The sequence below is a fragment of the Poromitra crassiceps genome (genome assembly GCF_964638095.1).
Source record: "Poromitra crassiceps genome assembly, chromosome: 10".
NCBI lineage: Eukaryota > Metazoa > Chordata > Actinopteri > Beryciformes > Melamphaidae > Poromitra > Poromitra crassiceps.
Genome location: NC_139631.1, coordinates 166,160 through 183,935, shown reverse-complemented (window position 1 = coordinate 183,935; position 17,776 = coordinate 166,160). Strand labels below are relative to the sequence as shown.

Genomic DNA, 17,776 nt, shown 5'->3' with positions numbered 1-17,776 from the left:
GCTACCTAACTGACTGAACCTGCTCCCACATTGGTCACAGCTGTAGGGTTTAACTCCAGTGTGGATGTGTTTATGTGTTGTTAGGTTATCTAACCGACTGAACCTGCTCCCACATTGGTCACAGCTGTAGGGTTTAACTCCAGTGTGGATGAGTTTATGTGTTGTTAGGTTATCTAACTGACTGAACCTGCTCCCACATTGGTCACAGCTGTAGGGTTTAGCTCCAGTGTGGATGCGTTTATGTGTTGTTAGGTTATCTAACTGACTGAACCTGCTCCCACATTGGTCACAGCTGTAGGGTTTAGCTCCAGTGTGGATGTGTTTATGTGTTGTTAGGTTATCTAACTGACTGAACCTGCTCCCACATTGGTCACAGCTGTAGGGTTTAGCTCCAGTGTGGATGCGTTTATGTGTTGTTAGGTTATCTAACCGACTGAACCTGCTCCCACATTGGTCACAGCTGTAGGGTTTAGCTCCAGTGTGGATGAGTTTATGTGTTGTTAGGTTATCTAACCGACTGAACCTGCTCCCACATTGGTCACAGCTGTAGGGTTTAACTCCAGTGTGGATGAGTTTATGTGTTGTTAGGTTATCTAACTGACTGAACCTGCTCCCACATTGGTCACAACTGTAGGGTTTAGCTCCAGTGTGGATGTGTTTATGTGTTGTTAGGTTATCTAACTCAGTGGTTCTCAAATGGGGGTCCGGGGACCCCCAGGGGTCCTTGAGGCGGTTCCAGGGGGTCCCCAGCCAAAAGGGGGGTAATTTATTTTCCGCTATAATTCCATTCATAAGTAACACAATAACTATTTTGGTCATGGGTTTTATACACGTTCTATAATAAAACATCTAAAAGCATCGATCTTATCATATGGGGGTCCATGGGACAAAATCATATCAAATGGGGGTCCGTGGTCTAATTTTTGTCAGTTTAGGGGTCCTTCATGTGAAAATATTTGAGAACCACTGATCTAACTGACTGAACCTGCTCCCACATTGGTCACAGCTGTAGGGTTTAACTCCAGTGTGGATGCGTTTATGTGATGTTAGGTTATCTAACTGACTGAACCTGCTCCCACATTGGTCACAGCTGTACGGTTTAACTCCAGTGTGGATGAGTTTATGTGTTGTTAGGTTATCTAACTGACTGAACCTGCTCCCACATTGGTCACAGCTGTACGGTTTAACTCCAGTGTGGATGAGTTTATGTGTTGTTAGGTTATCTAACTGACTGAACCTGCTCCCACATTGGTCACAGCTGTAGGGTTTAACTCCAGTGTGGATGAGTTTATGTGTTGTTAGGCTACCTAACTCACTGAACCTGCTCCCACATTGGTCACAGCTGTAGGGTTTAACTCCAGTGTGGATGCGTTTATGTGTTGTTAGGCTACCTAACTGACTGAACCTGCTCCCACATTGGTCACAGCTGTAGGGTTTAACTCCAGTGTGGATGAGTTTATGTGTTGTTAGGCTACCTAACTGACTGAACCTGCTCCCACATTGGTCACAGCTGTAGGGTTTAACTCCAGTGTGGATGCGTTTATGTGATGTTAGGTTACCTAACTGACTGAACCTGCTCCCACATTGGTCACAGCTGTAGGGTTTAACTCCAGTGTGGATGCGTTTATGTGTTGTTAGGTGACCTGACTGACTGAACCTGCTCTCACATTGGTCACAGCTGTAGGGTTTAACTCCAGTGTGGATGCATTTATGTGATTTTAGGTGATCTAACTGACTGAACCTGCTCCCACATTGGTCACAGCTGTAGGGTTTAACTCCAGTGTGGATGCGTTTATGTGTTGTTAGGTGACCTGACTGACTGAACCTGCTCCCACATTGGTCACAGCTGTAGGGTTTAACTCCAGTGTGGATGCGTTTATGTGATGTTAGGCTACCTAACCGACTGAACCTGCTCCCACATTGGTCACAGCTGTAGGGTTTAACTCCAGTGTGGATGAGTTTATGTCTTGTTAGGCTACCTAACCGACTGAAACAGCTCCCACACTCCTGACAGGAGTAAGGCTTCTCCCCTGAGTGAACTCTCTGATGTTGCTTTAACAGGTGAAGTCTTGTGAATGTTTTGTCACACTGATCACAGCGGTGACGTCTGGGTCCACTGGTGTCTTTCTGTTTCCATAAAAAGATATAAAGAAAGAATCAGGACAGTGTGTGTGTGTGTGTGTGTGTGTGTGTGTGTGTGTGTGTGTGTGTGTGTGTGTTGCATATCAGTGATACAACAGTGATATTTTTGTCTCACCTCTTCTGAAGAATTCATCTTGACAGCGTTCCTCTCCTCCTCTGCCAGATGTCTCTTCTCTGCCAATCAGCTCTGACATCATCAAACAGAGACAGAAGGTAAGATGGGGAACACCCACAAAAACAATCCTACTAATAAGAAGAATGTAGCTGAAGCAGTGATTGTAGGATCCAAATAGTTCTCTGAAGACTAAAACCTACTGAAGAAATATTAACATTTCATTCATGTAAATTGAAATACAGTAAAAGTGCTGCTGTCCAACTGACATCTCATATAATTCACTTTCTTAAAATCAGCAAACTCGTGCGCTGCGAACACTCGGTTTCTAGGGTGGAGACTCTGGAGACGATGCGCCATGGGCGCAGCATGTTATGGCATTCATGAATTTATTTATTTATTTGTGACAGATGTTAAAAAATACACAATGAATAGATAAAACTAGGGCTGTCAAAGTTGACGAGATAATAACGCGTTAACGCAAATTCCGTTTAAGGCCACTATTTTTTTAAACGCGCGATTAACGCATGCACTTTCTGTGATGTTTGAGCCTTGGTCCGACCCGTAGTTTGGGAAATCAGGAAGCAGTAACGTTGATAGCAAGCAGAAAGAAATCTCTGTGAGCAGAAAAGGAGGAAGAAAATGGGTATAATGGCAAGTTCAGCTTAAAATTTAGAAAGTGTCCCACATTTTGTCACCAGCTCAGTGGCCTTGTGGTTTGAGTGTCCGCCCTGAGACTGGGAGGTTGTGAGTTCGATCCCCGGCCGAGTTATACAGAAGACTATAAAAATGGGACCCATTTGCCTCCCTGCTTGGCACTCAGCATCAAAGGGTTGGAATTGGGGGGTTAGATCACCATATGATTCCTGAGCGCGGCACTGCTGCCGCTCACCGCTCCCCCAGGGGATGGGTCAAATGCGGAGAACAAATTCCGCACACTCAGGTGTTTGACAATCGTTGGGACTTTACCTTTACCTTATTTTGGGTGAGGGAGAGAAAGACAGAGCGCCTCAGCGCGATCAGACCGTTGCAGAGACACACACACACACACAGACGGAGAGCGGGGGGGGGGGGACTAGAGGGAGAGGCAGAGAAAGCGAGCGAGACGCGAGACAGACAGACAGACAGTGAGAAAGACGGGAGGGCGATCAGACCAGAGTCAGAGAGAGACCAACGGAGAGCAGGAGAGAGAAAGCGAGAGGAGAGGGGGAGAGAGACCGAGAGAGAAAGCGAGAGGGGGAGAGAGAGTTGGCACGCAGCTGCTCCTGGATAGCACGGTTAACTTACACAGTGCAGCCTTAGAGATGTGTATTCCCAGTAACTAGTAGCAATAATAACAATATACCAATGCCAAATACTTACCCATACTAATGATAATAGCTACTACCCATATTAATACAACAGTGCATCTTTGCACAAAGCTCCCATGTTTAAGGTACCTCGGTTTAAGGTAGATTTAGAACAGATAAAAAATTATGTGATTAATTTGCGATTAATCGCGATTAACTATGGACAATCATGCGATTAATCGCGATTAAATATTTTAATCGATTGACAGCCCTAGATAAAACCCATACACCAGTATTAAAATCGCATTGGAATTAATACACAATAAACCAGTAATGTGGACCAGTGATTCAATTGATTGGATTTATATAGCGCAGGGGTTCCCAACCTTTTTTGGCTCGTGACCCTATTTTGACGTCGCAAAAATCTAGGGACCCACGACATTCAAATTCATCAAAATAAAAATAATGTTGTCACAATGTTGATTGAGGCTATGGTCCATTGATTCAAGCCTTTGCAGTATATAGTGACATTATGTAACGGACGTTCTGTCTGCCTATATAAAGTTTATGCCTGCCTAACATATAAAGAGCATCCCTGGCTGCATCTGAACTGTTCAGTATGAAAGACAAAGACACACAGACAGGACACTGGAACGCCACTCAAAGTCGTCCCGACGTGTAAATTCGGGGGAAGAAATCTACCTTGACTTCACAGAGAATCAGTTGTCTGATGTCACCCAATAGCCTACATTACAGCGTTGTGCAGCTGGAACCATTACAGTCTGTTACAATAACATAATGGTCTCTGGTATACAGTATGTTACAATAACATAATGGTCTCTGGTATACAGTCTGTTACCATAACATAATGGTCTCTGGTATACAGTCTGTTACAATAACATAATGGTCTCTGGTATACAGTCTGTTACAATAACATAATGGTCTCTGGTATACAGTCTGTTACCATAACATAATGGTCTCTGGTATACAGTCTATTACCATAACATAATGGTCTCTGGTATACAGTCTGTTACAATAACATAATGGTCTCTGGTATACAGTCTATTACCATAACATAATGGTCTCTGGTATACAGTCTGTTACAATAACATAATGGTCTCTGGTATACAGTCTGTTACCATAACATAATGGTCTCTGGTATACAGTCTGTTACAATAACATAATGGTCTCTGGTATACAGTCTGTTACAATAACATAATGGTCTCTGGTATACAGTCTGTTACAATAACATAATGGTCTCTGGTATACAGTCTGTTACCATAACATAATGGTCTCTGGTATACAGTCTGTTACAATAACATAATGGTCTCTGGTATACAGTCTGTTACAATAACATAATGGTCTCTGGTATACAGTCTGTTACCATAACATAATGGTCTCTGGTATACAGTCTGTTACAATAACATAATGGTCTCTGGTATACAGTCTGTTACCATAACATAATGGTCTCTGGTATACAGTCTCTTACAATAACATAATGGTCTCTGGTATTAAGTCTGTTACAATAACATAATGGTCTCTGGTATACAGTCTGTTACCATAACATAATGGTCTCTGGTATACAGTCTGTTACAATAACATAATGGTCTCTGGTATACAGTCTGTTACAATAACATAATGGTCTCTGGTATACAGTCTGTTACCATAACATAATGGTCTCTGGTATACAGTCTATTACCATAACATAATGGTCTCTGGTATACAGTCTGTTACAATAACATAATGGTCTCTGGTATACAGTCTGTTACCATAACATAATGGTCTCTGGTATACAGTCTATTACCATAACATAATGGTCTCTGGTATACAGTCTGTTACAATAACATAATGGTCTCTGGTATACAGTCTGTTACCATAACATAATGGTCTCTGGTATACAGTCTGTTACCATAACATAATGGTCTCTGGTATACAGTCTGTTACAATAACATAATGGTCTCTGGTATACAGTCTGTTACAATAACATAATGGTCTCTGGTATACAGTCTGTTACCATAACATAATGGTCTCTGGTATACAGTCTGTTACAATAACATAATGGTCTCTGGTATACAGTCTGTTACAATAACATAATGGTCTCTGGTATACAGTCTGTTACCATAACATAATGGTCTCTGGTATACAGTCTATTACCATAACATAATGGTCTCTGGTATACAGTCTGTTACAATAACATAATGGTCTCTGGTATACAGTCTGTTACCATAACATAATGGTCTCTGGTATACAGTCTATTACCATAACATAATGGTCTCTGGTATACAGTCTGTTAGCATAACATAATGGTCTCTGGTATACAGTCTGTTACAATAACATAATGGTCTCTGGTATACAGTCTGTTACCATAACATAATGGTCTCTGGTATACAGTCTGTTACCATAACATAATGGTCTCTGGTATACAGTCTGTTACAATAACATAATGGTCTCTGGTATACAGTCTGTTACCATAACATAATGGTCTCTGGTATACAGTCTGTTAGCATAACATAATGGTCTCTGGTATACAGTCTGTTACAATAACATAATGGTCTCTGGTATACAGTCTGTTACCATAACATAATGGTCTCTGGTATACAGTCTGTTACAATAACATAATGGTCTCTGGTATACAGTCTGTTACAATAACATAATGGTCTCTGGTATACAGTCTGTTACCATAACATAATGGTCTCTGGTATACAGTCTGTTACAATAACATAATGGTCTCTGGTATACAGTCTGTTACAATAACATAATGGTCTCTGGTATACAGTCTGTTACCATAACATAATGGTCTCTGGTATACAGTCTGTTACCATAACATAATGGTCTCTGATATACAGTCTGTTAGCATAACATAATGGTCTCTGGTATACAGTCTGTTAGCATAACATAATGGTCTCTGGTATACAGTCTGTTACAATAACATAATGGTCTCTGGTATACAGTCTGTTACAATAACATAATGGTCTCTGGTATACAGTCTGTTAACATAACATAATGGTCTCTGGTATACAGTCTGTTAGCATAACATAATGGTCTCTGGTATACAGTCTGTTACAATAACATAATGGTCTCTGGTATACAGTCTGTTACAATAACATAATGGTCTCTGGTATACAGTCTGTTAGCATAACATAATGGTCTCTGGTATACAGTCTGTTACCATAACATAATGGTCTCTGGTATACAGTCTGTTAGCATAACATAATGGTCTCTGGTATACAGTCTGTTACCATAACATAATGGTCTCTGGTATACAGTCTGTTACCATAACACAATGGTCTCTGGTATACAGTCTGTTACCATAACATAATGGTCTCTGGTATACAGTCTATTACCATAACATAATGGTCTCTGGTATACAGTCTGTTACAATAACATAATGGTCTCTGGTATACAGTCTGTTACCATAACATAATGGTCTCTGGTATACAGTCTATTACCATAACATAATGGTCTCTGGTATACAGTCTGTTACAATAACATAATGGTCTCTGGTATACAGTCTATTACCATAACATAATGGTCTCTGGTATACAGTCTATTACCATAACATAATGGTCTCTGGTATACAGTATGTTACCATAATAGTATACAGTCTGTTACAACAACATAATGGTCTCTGGTATACAGTCTGTTACAACAACATAATGGTCTCTGGTATACAGTCTGTTACCATAACATAATGGTCTCTGGTATACAGTCTGTTACCATAACATAATGGTCTCTGGTATACAGTCTGTTACCATAACATAATGGTCTCTGGTATACAGTCTGTTACCATAACATAATGGTCTCTGGTATACAGTCTGTTAGCATAACATAATGGTCTCTGGTATACAGTCTGTTACCATAACATAATGGTCTCTGGTATACAGTCTGTTACAATAACATAATGGTCAGTGGTATACAGTCTGTTACAATAACATAATGGTCTCTGGTATACAGTCTGTTACCATAACATAATGGTCTCTGGTATACAGTCTGTTAGCATAACATAATGGTCTCTGGTATACAGTCTGTTACAATAACATAATGGTCTCTGGTATACAGTCTGTTACCATAACATAATGGTCTCTGGTATACAGTCTGTTACAATAACATAATGGTCTCTGGTATACAGTCTGTTACAATAACATAATGGTCTCTGGTATACAGTCTGTTACCATAACATAATGGTCTCTGGTATACAGTCTGTTACAATAACATAATGGTCTCTGGTATACAGTCTGTTACAATAACATAATGGTCTCTGGTATACAGTCTGTTACCATAACATAATGGTCTCTGGTATACAGTCTGTTACAATAACATAATGGTCTCTGGTATACAGTCTGTTACCATAACATAATGGTCTCTGGTATACAGTCTGTTAGCATAACATAATGGTCTCTGGTATACAGTCTATTACCATAACATAATGGTCTCTGGTATACAGTATGTTACCATAATAGTATACAGTCTGTTACAACAACATAATGGTCTCTCGTATACAGTCTGTTACAATAACATAATGGTCTCTGGTATACAGTCTGTTACAACAACATAATGGTCTCTGGTATACAGTCTATTACCATAACATAATGGTCTCTGGTATACAGTCTGTTACAATAACATAATGGTCTCTGATATACAGTCTGTTACAATAACATAATGGTCTCTGGTATACAGTATGTTACCATAACATAGTGGCCTCTGGTATACAGTATGTTACAATAACATAATGGTCTCTGCTATAGCCTACAGTCTGTTACAATAACATAATGGTCTCTGGTATACAGTACGTTACAATAACATAATGGTCTCTGCTATAGCCTACAGTCTATTACCATAACATAATGGTCTCTCGTATACAGTCTGTTACAATAACATAATGGTCTCTGATATACAGTCTGTTACAATAACATAATGGTCTCTGGTATACAGTATGTTACCATAACATAGTGGTCTCTGGTATACAGTCTGTTACAATAACATAATGGTCTCTGGTATACAGTCTGTTACAATAACATAATGGTCTCTGGTATACAGTCTGTTACAATAACATAATGGTCTCTGGTATACAGTCGGTTACAATAACATAATGGTCTCTGGTATACAGTCTGTTACAATAACATAATGGTCTCTGCTATAGCCTACAGTCTGTTACAATAACATAATGGTCTCTGGTATACAGTCTGTTACCATAACATAATGGTCTCTGGTATACAGTCTGTTACAATAACATAATGGTCTCTGGTATACAGTCTGTTACAATAACATAATGGTCAGTGGCATACAGTCTGTTACCATAACATAATGGTCAGTGGTATACAGTCTGTTACCATAACATAATGGTCAGTGGTATACAGTCTGTTACCATAACATAATGGTCTCTGGTATACAGTCTGTTACAATAACATAATGGTCTCTGGTATACAGTCTGTTCCCATAATAGTATACAGTCTGTTACAACAACATAATGGTCTCTGGTATACAGTCTGTTACAACAACATAATGGTCAGTGGTATACAGTCTGTTACAATAACATAATGGTCTCTGGTATACAGTCTGTTACAACAACATAATGGTCAGTGGTATACAGTCTGTTACAATAACATAATGGTCTCTGGTATACAGTCTGTTACAATAACATAATGGTCTCTGGTATACAGTCTGTTACAACAACATAATGGTCAGTGGTATACAGTCTGTTACAATAACATAATGGTCTCTGGTATACAGTCTGTTACCATAACATAATGGTCTCTGGTATACAGTCTGTTACAACAACATAATGGTCTCTGGTATACAGTCTGTTACAATAACATAATGGTCTCTGGTATACAGTCTGTTACAATAACATAATGGTCTCTGGTATACAGTCTGTTACAATAACATAATGGTCTCTGGTATACAGTCTGTTACAATAACATAGCGTGGTTTAGATCACCTGGCACCTGCAATTTGTCACGATGCTGTTGCTTCAGACTCAGTTATGCATCCCGGTCAGTCTAGAATCAGTGTTGCCAGGAGGGACATCTCAAATTGTCATACCAGAGTGCCACTGTGCCTCCTGTTCTGTAAAGAGATGCAGAAATGCCTTCACATCAATATCACCTCCCTTTCAAGCTAACAAAGTATCAATATTTTCCCCAAAGATTTATATTTTCATGTCGGCAAATGGTCAAAATAAAGGCAGAAATGCTTCCTGTGAGTAGTCTCGGCTCCCAGACGTTTGGTGAGCTGCGCCACCAAACGTCTGGGAATTTCACTGTCAGAAACTGTGTCGCCGAGCCCGGCGAGAACCGCCGGCAGCAGACACGCCTACATTTATTATTAGAATTTTATTTGGTAGCGGCAATGCCATTTATCATAGTCCTAACACAGAGCATGAAGCTGATATGCTCCAAACAAAATTTATAGCTGTGGTTTATTTTACAATAATTTTTCCTACCCGGAAGTGGTCCGCTTGCTACTGTGAAGTCATCAGCAGGCTCTGTAACGTTAGCCTCGGGAGTCGGGCTTATCGCTGGGGGAAAGACCTCTAGCCGCCGGGGCCGGATGAAACACGTCCTATTAACAGGTTATGTTTGTTTCTAAGTGATTGATATGTTTCTCCGCAAATGCGACGATGTTTTGCGAGACACCGGTTCTGCATGAGAACTGCCCCCAGAAAGCAGGCCCGCCCACAGCACTCATGATTGGTTCTCCGATGCAAGGCTTCCAACAGCGCCACCTAACGTTATGCAAAGATTTAAATAGTAATATTCTCAGTCTTACAGGAGTGAAACGGATTAAGACTGAGGGCTGAGTCTATCCTGTGAGTATTTATTCAGATACACACTCTAAAATATGATTTGCTAGAAATCACCATCTCATTAAGATGTTTTCATTCCAGCAAATGATAATATTAAAGTCACATCTTGAACCGACGTCGATTGGATACGATAACATCGACACAGATCGAGGAAATGTTTGCTGAGTAATAGTGCATAACGTTAGAAAGTGATGCGTAGAAGATGAAAATGTCAACATCAACACAAACCAGCTGCTTAACACAACAGTATTAACAGTAACAACATTTATAAAGGTTACAACATTAACTATGTCAATATTAACAGTAAACATCATTTATAAAGCTTACAACATTAACTATGTCAAAACAACACAAACCAGCTGCTTAACATAACAGTATTAACAGCAGTGTTGGGGTTACTGTAATCACATTACTTTTGTCAGTAACGAGTAGTGTAAGGCACTACTGTAGCTAAGTTCAGTAATCTAATCACATTACAGTTACTAATCAAACTCATTACTTGCGTACTAGCAAGATAAGTATAGAGAGAAAAGATCTCCGTTTTAATAGCAGATCCTGTGTCCCATCAGACAGGTCACTTAACTGCACAGCAGAATCACCCATGGTGCCAATATTTCAACTTTGTATTAGCATGCAGAACAGCACTATTAGTCGACACATAACTTATCAGATAACTAGGGGTGCTCCAAAAAAATCGATTCTGAAAGGATCGCGATTCTTAATGCCACGATTCCTGGATCGATTCCAAACTCCCAAGAATCGATTCTTAAAATCGTAAAAAAAAAAAAAAAAAATTACAATGCACCTGAACGCAACATGCAAGATACCGGCTGAATAAGTGTCCAAATGTTCATGTTATTTGTGTACTGTACTGCCATGGTGCCACCACCTCTTGCACTTAAGAACTCTGGTTAATGTATTCCCCCCAAAATCTATAAATCCTTCTCAAAGTCTACAGATCCCCCCCAGCCTACAAATCCATCTTATCCTATCCTATCTTATCTTATCCATCTTATATAAGGGGGAATTCCCCCCTAGTTTGCAAAATGAATTTAGGCCCTGACTGTAATACAGAAGTTGAATTTGAAGTTCAGCATTAATACACTTGTCATTTTTTGTCTTATATTTACCTTTGTGTGTTATTGCAATATAAAACTACATAATTGAGAATCGATTCTAGATTCTGGAATCGAGAATCGTTGGAATCGAGAATCGTTGGAATCGAGAATCGATTCTGGAATCGGATCGTGACCCCAGGAATCGGAATCGGATCGGATCGTGGCTTAGCCGGATCGGAGCACCCCTACAGATAACTAACATCATGCATATAGAACAAGAAATCATTTTAACCTCCAAAACACATTGACAAACAAACAATTGACACAAAAACACAGTTCCCCAGGGCATGCTGGGAACTCCGTCCACTTTCCTCTTCCACAGGTTAAATTTCCCAGAAGGCTTTGCATAACTTTTTACACTCGGTTTTACAATTAAATCAGGCTAAAAAGTGTTAGATAGAAATAATAATATGTATTTTAACACAACATGCAATTCTGGCATATCTGAATATTGGACAAAATAAAATGAAATGTAAAAGTAAACCATAAGAGAAAGCCACATACAGCGATGGGGTCTGTAAAATACCCCTCGCAAATAGAACGTCTGATAGTGAAGTGGGCGTGTTGTACCCCTGTAAAGGGGAGAATAATCACGTGAGTGATGAGAGTGTGTTTCCTCTGTGACAGCGTTTTACTGAATCAAACATCATAAACATATACACATTTTACAAATATACATTCAACAAATTAGCTGCAATTGGCGCTTGACTCCATTGGCCAGTGGCGCTGCTCTTGAGGCAGAGGAGGGCGCCTGCATGGGCTAGGAGATCCCCCCCCCGTGGGGGATCAGGAGTCAAGACTCGTTGGTGGTGGACTGGGGAGGTGGGTGGGGCAAAACAACGCTTCGGGGCCGGCTTCAAGGGAGATGGACTGCCGTGGGCTGCTGCTGCTATGGTCGGCCAGAGAGAGAGAGGTGACGTAGGACCCTTGCTATATATATGAGGATTAACTGACGTCATGTTTGACGTCATAGCAGACGTCATACTAGGATTTTTTGACCACGTTGAGATCGGATTACGCGTGAGTGGCCTTCTGCTTGAACTATGGTCTGGAGACCTCACTTCAATCAGGAGAGGCCAGTTGGTAGGATTAGACAAACTTTATTTAGCAATCGGCGTGCATGGCAAATGCTTTGGCGCTTGACTCCATTGGCCAGTGGCGCTGCTCTTGAGGCAGAGGAGGGCGCCTGCATGGGCTAGGAGATCCCCCAAAAGGAAGATCTGATTACCGGAGGTTAATTGAGATCTGCAGGCGCCAGTAGTTGATTGCACTATTCCGGCCTTCGACCTTTTAGCGGCTTACAGCTATTTGCGGCTGGCGCTCCCAACTCGGTCGGGCCTTCGATCTTGCTTTTCCTGCCTTCGACCTTTTTAGCGACTTACAGCTATTTGCGGCTGGCGCTCCCAACTCGGTCGGGCACCTCGTGATAGCGCTTCCCAGCTTAGCCTACCTGGCCGCCTTGGCGCTTCACGATTGTACTTTTCCTGCCTTCGACCTTTTTAGCGACTTACAGCTATTTGCGGCTGGCGCTCCCAACTCGGTCGGGCACGTGATAGCGCTTCCCAGCTTAGCCTACCTGGCCGCCTTGGCGCTTCACGATTGTACTTTTCCTGCCTTCGACCTTTTTAGCGACTTACAGCTATTTGCGGCTGGCGCTCCCAACTCGGTCGGGCACCTCGCGATAGCGCTTCCCAGCTTAGCCTACCTGGCCGCCTTGGCGCTTCGCGATTGTACTTTTCCGGCCTTCGACCTTTTAGCGGCTAACGGCTATTTGCGGCCGGCGCTCCTAACTCGGTCGGGCCTTCGATCTTGGTACATTAGAGTTTAGCTTGGCGCTTCCCGGCTTGGCCTACTTGGCTGCCTTGGCGCGACTACCCTGACTTTTTTGCTCTCTCTTTCTCTTTCCCCCCCAAAAATGAGCCGGGGAGTTTACTGCGCCTTGCTGGCGCCGTGCTTTCGGGGAGCCACCACCAACGAGACATTTTCTTCATCGGCACGGAAGTCCGGGACATTGTTTGTTGCCATGCTCACCGATTTAAGGGAGGAGGGTTCTTTGGGCCGCCAGTATGGCCGCCTGCTCCGGGCGGATGTAGCTGGAGAATGCCGATGACGACCAGCGGCCCATTTGCTGGAGGGAGGCGGAGGACACTCCTTGCTCGGCGGCCGAGGTGGCCGCTCTGATCCTGAAGGAGTGGCTGGAGTATTTCTTTGTCGGGAGGTTGCGTTGCTGGAGCGTTTGCCTGAGGTGCAGGGTGAACCAGGATCTTGTCATGTGGTGACAAGGTGCGATGAGGAACAGGGGGGCCGAGGGGCCGGTCCGAGGCCTGAGCCTGACGTAGTGAGCCATGGACGAGAAGGGGCAGAAGGGGGAATTGTTCCGGGCGATGACGATGTGCCGATGAGGGCCAGCGGCCCGTTTGCTGGAGGGAGGCGGAGGGCACTCCTTGCTCGGCGGCCGAGGTGGTCGCTCCGATCCTGAAGGAGTGGCTGGAGTAGTCCTTCGTCGGGGGTTGCATTGCTGGAGCGTCTGCTTGAGGTGCAGGGTGGACCGGGATCTTGTCGTGTGGTGACAGGGTGCGATGAGGAGCAGGGGAGCCGAGGGGCCGGTCCGAGGCCTGAGCTTGACGTAGTGAGCCATGAACGAGAAAGGGCAGAAGGGGGCTAGTGCCTTCCTGTATGCTATTGTGTGCTGGGGCAGCGGGGCTCTCTGGCTGCGGTGTCAGAGAAGAGAACGTTGTCCAGGCTACGCTCCATCGTGAACAATGACTCGCGCCCACTCCACGGCGTGCTAGTCGAACGCAGGAGTACGTTCAGTGAGAGACTGATTCCACCTAGATGCAGTACGGAGAGGCACAGGAAATCATTCCTGCCTGTGGCCATTAGTCTATTTAATGCCTTCCTTAAAGAGCACCTCGGAGACGCTCAGTCTCCCTGAGACTGAGCCAGCCGATAGGTTAACTGTGCCTGGCTGAGCCACGTGTGGCGTATAGGGCAAGCCGACTTAATATAGTCCCGGGTGCAATAATGATAATTGACACGGAATGTATACTTACCTGACGTGTTTTGTATTTTGCATTTGCGTTGCATTTACTACTGTTTATTTTATTTTAAGCTATGTGTGTACTGTGAGCGAGCTACTGTAACCTGTCCCGATTTCCCCTCGGGGATCATTAAGTCATTCTGATTCTGCTTCTGAAGAAATGCCAGAGGCATTTTACTTTGAAATTCGTTAAGAACAGGAGGTGGTGTATTAAGACCGGGTAGCTTAACACGGAAAGACGTCAGCATTCCCTGGGCCGTCTGGCTTCGGTCCGAAGTTATGCAGTAACACTCATTCTAGCTGATGCTCAGACAAGCTCCGTGGGCCAGGGGTGTTAGAATGGCCCCTTGCGTGGTTATTATTATTATTGTTGTAATTATTATTATTATAATTATTATTATTATTGTGACTCCCGCTGGCCATTTGCCAGAAGCGATTTCCGCTTAGGCGTCGGAGATAGGCAGGCTGAGATGCCCGCTGGGTAGAATAGTCAGATCGCAGGCCAAGCGCACGAGGTAATCAATGACTCCACGCATGTCCTTCATGTCTGTTTTGACTTAATGCCATCAGGAAAGCGCTTTAGACAGCCTGCCTGCGAAACAAGCAGAAGGAAGTTTGGTTTGGTTCCAGAGGCCATTCGACTGGTGAACAGCCACAGTACGAGAAGTGGTCAGTTTATCTAGACTAGGTCTGTACCTTGACCTTTTGATTTGAACCCTTGAACAAGTCTAATATGCACTTGGATTGTATTGACTGAAATTAATTTGTATTGATGTGACACCTATATTCCTTTGTGGTGTTGGATACACTGTAATCAGGGATCTTGCTTTATCAGTGTCATTTATTGTATTTATTGTCTTGTTTTTTGTATTGTTTTTGGATGTGTACAGAGTACAGCTTGTTTGCAGTATTCATGCCTTAAATTGGCCTTTGCGGGACTAATAAAGTTTTTTTTTTTTTTTTTTTTTAATAAATTGAATTGATTTTACTGGACTGGTAGATTGCCCGTTTAAATGCTGAAGTACTGATACTTTCCTCATGGGTCCTTTCGCGTCCACGGGTGACTGGTCCTCCGGGGTATGCTCGGTGTGCTGTGGTCGTCAACCCCGTCCTTGGTAGAGCAGGTAGCTCTTGAGAGAGGCGGGCAGGGGCAGTCCGTGGATTCCGCTCGGGCGGTCCCTTCCTAGAGCCGCCCGCACGGAGCGCCTGCACAGGTCCATCAGAGGGAGGGGATCCGGATCGAGTCCGTTTATGTACCGGATTCGTATTTCGCAGTGTCACTATGAAACCTAACGTCCCCTCGTCCATGTCCAAGACGACTAACAGAGCGAGTCTGGTATTATGAAGGTGTCGTCGGGCTCCAGGAAGGGGGGTGATAGTGGAGTTTTTTTTTTTTTTAAGATTGTTGTTCAGATAAACCCCCTCAGATCGGCTAAAGTTAAGAAATTATCATTGTCATCATCACAGGAGCTTCCTAATTTAATTTATCAGTCACCATCAGTCACATGGGGTTGATTGAGAATGAGAAGGCAAGAGTATATAGTGCCTTTTTGAAAACGGCGCTGCGGCCATTTTGGCCTGAAATACGGCTCCTTGCTGGGGCAGAAGCTTAGTCTCCAAAATGGCGGATTGGCTGTGTGCTGTCGCATCTTTACGATAAAAGGTCTCTGGTTACCGTGAACCTCCGTTTCGCAAACACCACAACAAGGAGGGAGACAGCTACTTTTCACACTCTGTTTTGGATTAAGAGGATGTCCTGAAGTGTGACGGTGGATTAAAGACTTGATGAAAAACGTCATGTGATCTGGTGGATTATAGTCTTCGTGACAGAAAGAACAGGATGGAACATGGATGCGAGTTTTACTGCCGAGTGCGACTTTCTGCTTGACTGCATGTAACGTTAAACTTTTATCGTCCATGAATTCCTGGGAGTGCTTATTCTTTTCGTGAATGGATTATTTTACGTCGCTGGATTTGGAAGGGAAGCAAATTGCACTACATTTCAGCTGTTGCCGCCAGAATGAACCGTTCGCCCCATGGACCTTTCGGTCTGCCCAGAGTGCCCGAGATGCCACGGCGCTCCGGCTTCAGCGCTTCTCCAAGCCGGTTCCCGTCAATCACCGTGAATCTGCCCGGCGGCCTGGGGGTCAGTGCGACCAGGAAGTACGTGGCGTCTCGCGGCGGCCCCGCGGCCTCCATTTCCCCAGCGGCTCCCGGCTCTGGGGGCGGCTGCCTCTACTGGTCTTCGCCCGCGGCCTCTCGCACGTCCGCGCCGATCGGCCTCTCCCTCCGGCACGCTCGCACGCGTTCTTGGGCGTCCGCGGCGCGGCGCTTCGTCTTCTGCTCTCCTACCGGGGCCGTCGCAGTGGCGCGCGGGGGGCTATGTTGGCAGCCTGTGGTCCGGTCGCTTCGCCAACGTCTTCGTCAGGCACCTCGGAAGGCAAGTACGCTCCGTGGCCGGTCCGGGACAGGGGACCGATGACTGAACTCGACATGCCAGGAATGGGAATATCCACGGGTAGAGAAGGCTTGTGGGTGCTGATTCGGTCTGCGGATCTGGTGCAAAACAACGCTTCGGGGCCGGCTTCAAGGGAGATGGACTGCCGTGGGCTGCTGCTGCTATGGTCGGCCAGAGAGAGAGAGGTGACGTAGGACCCTTGCTATATATATGAGGATTAACTGACGTCATGTTTGACGTCATAGCAGACGTCATACTAGGATTTTTTGACCACGTTGAGATCGGATTACGCGTGAGTGGCCTTCTGCTTGAACTATGGTCTGGAGACCTCACATCATGTTCAAGTTACAGCTTGTATTTATCAGAGACATAATTCCCATTTTTCCCCACTGTTACTGGTACATAAAATGTGCATAAATGTGGTAAATAAACTCTCAGAAAACGTACAAAAGTCACAAAATAACAATAAACAAACTAGTGTGGAAAATGCATTTACACAGCTGCATAAAATTAACCAAATAAACAAATACCATCAACTGTGCAAAATAGCCTATTTACTCCTGTGCATGCGTGAATCCGCCACAGGGCGGCAGCACTGGGCTGAACACAGGTTGAACTCTGTAAACCAGCAGGGCCTGAAACTCGACAAACGTTATTTGAACTCAGTCAAAACGTCACGTGCACCATCTCTTTACACTCAAAACATGTTCTGAACAGAGTACAACCGCTTAGCAGTGTGAAAGAGCGACAACATACCTGTAAAGGAGAGAATAATCACGAGAGTGATGAGAGTGTGTTTCCTCTGTGACAGC

At 43.8% G+C, this 17,776-nt stretch overlaps 1 long non-coding RNA gene across 1 annotated transcript; it reads right to left on the bottom strand.

The window, feature by feature from the left end:
- Nucleotides 1–2,017: 2,017 nt before the first annotated feature.
- LOC310783599 lies at nt 2,018–17,776 on the bottom strand. Its single transcript, XR_014553096.1, has 4 exons — nt 17,721–17,776; nt 9,482–9,604; nt 2,258–2,329; nt 2,018–2,127 (listed from the first exon to the last, which is right to left on the bottom strand). It is a non-coding gene; the product is annotated as an uncharacterized lncRNA (long non-coding RNA).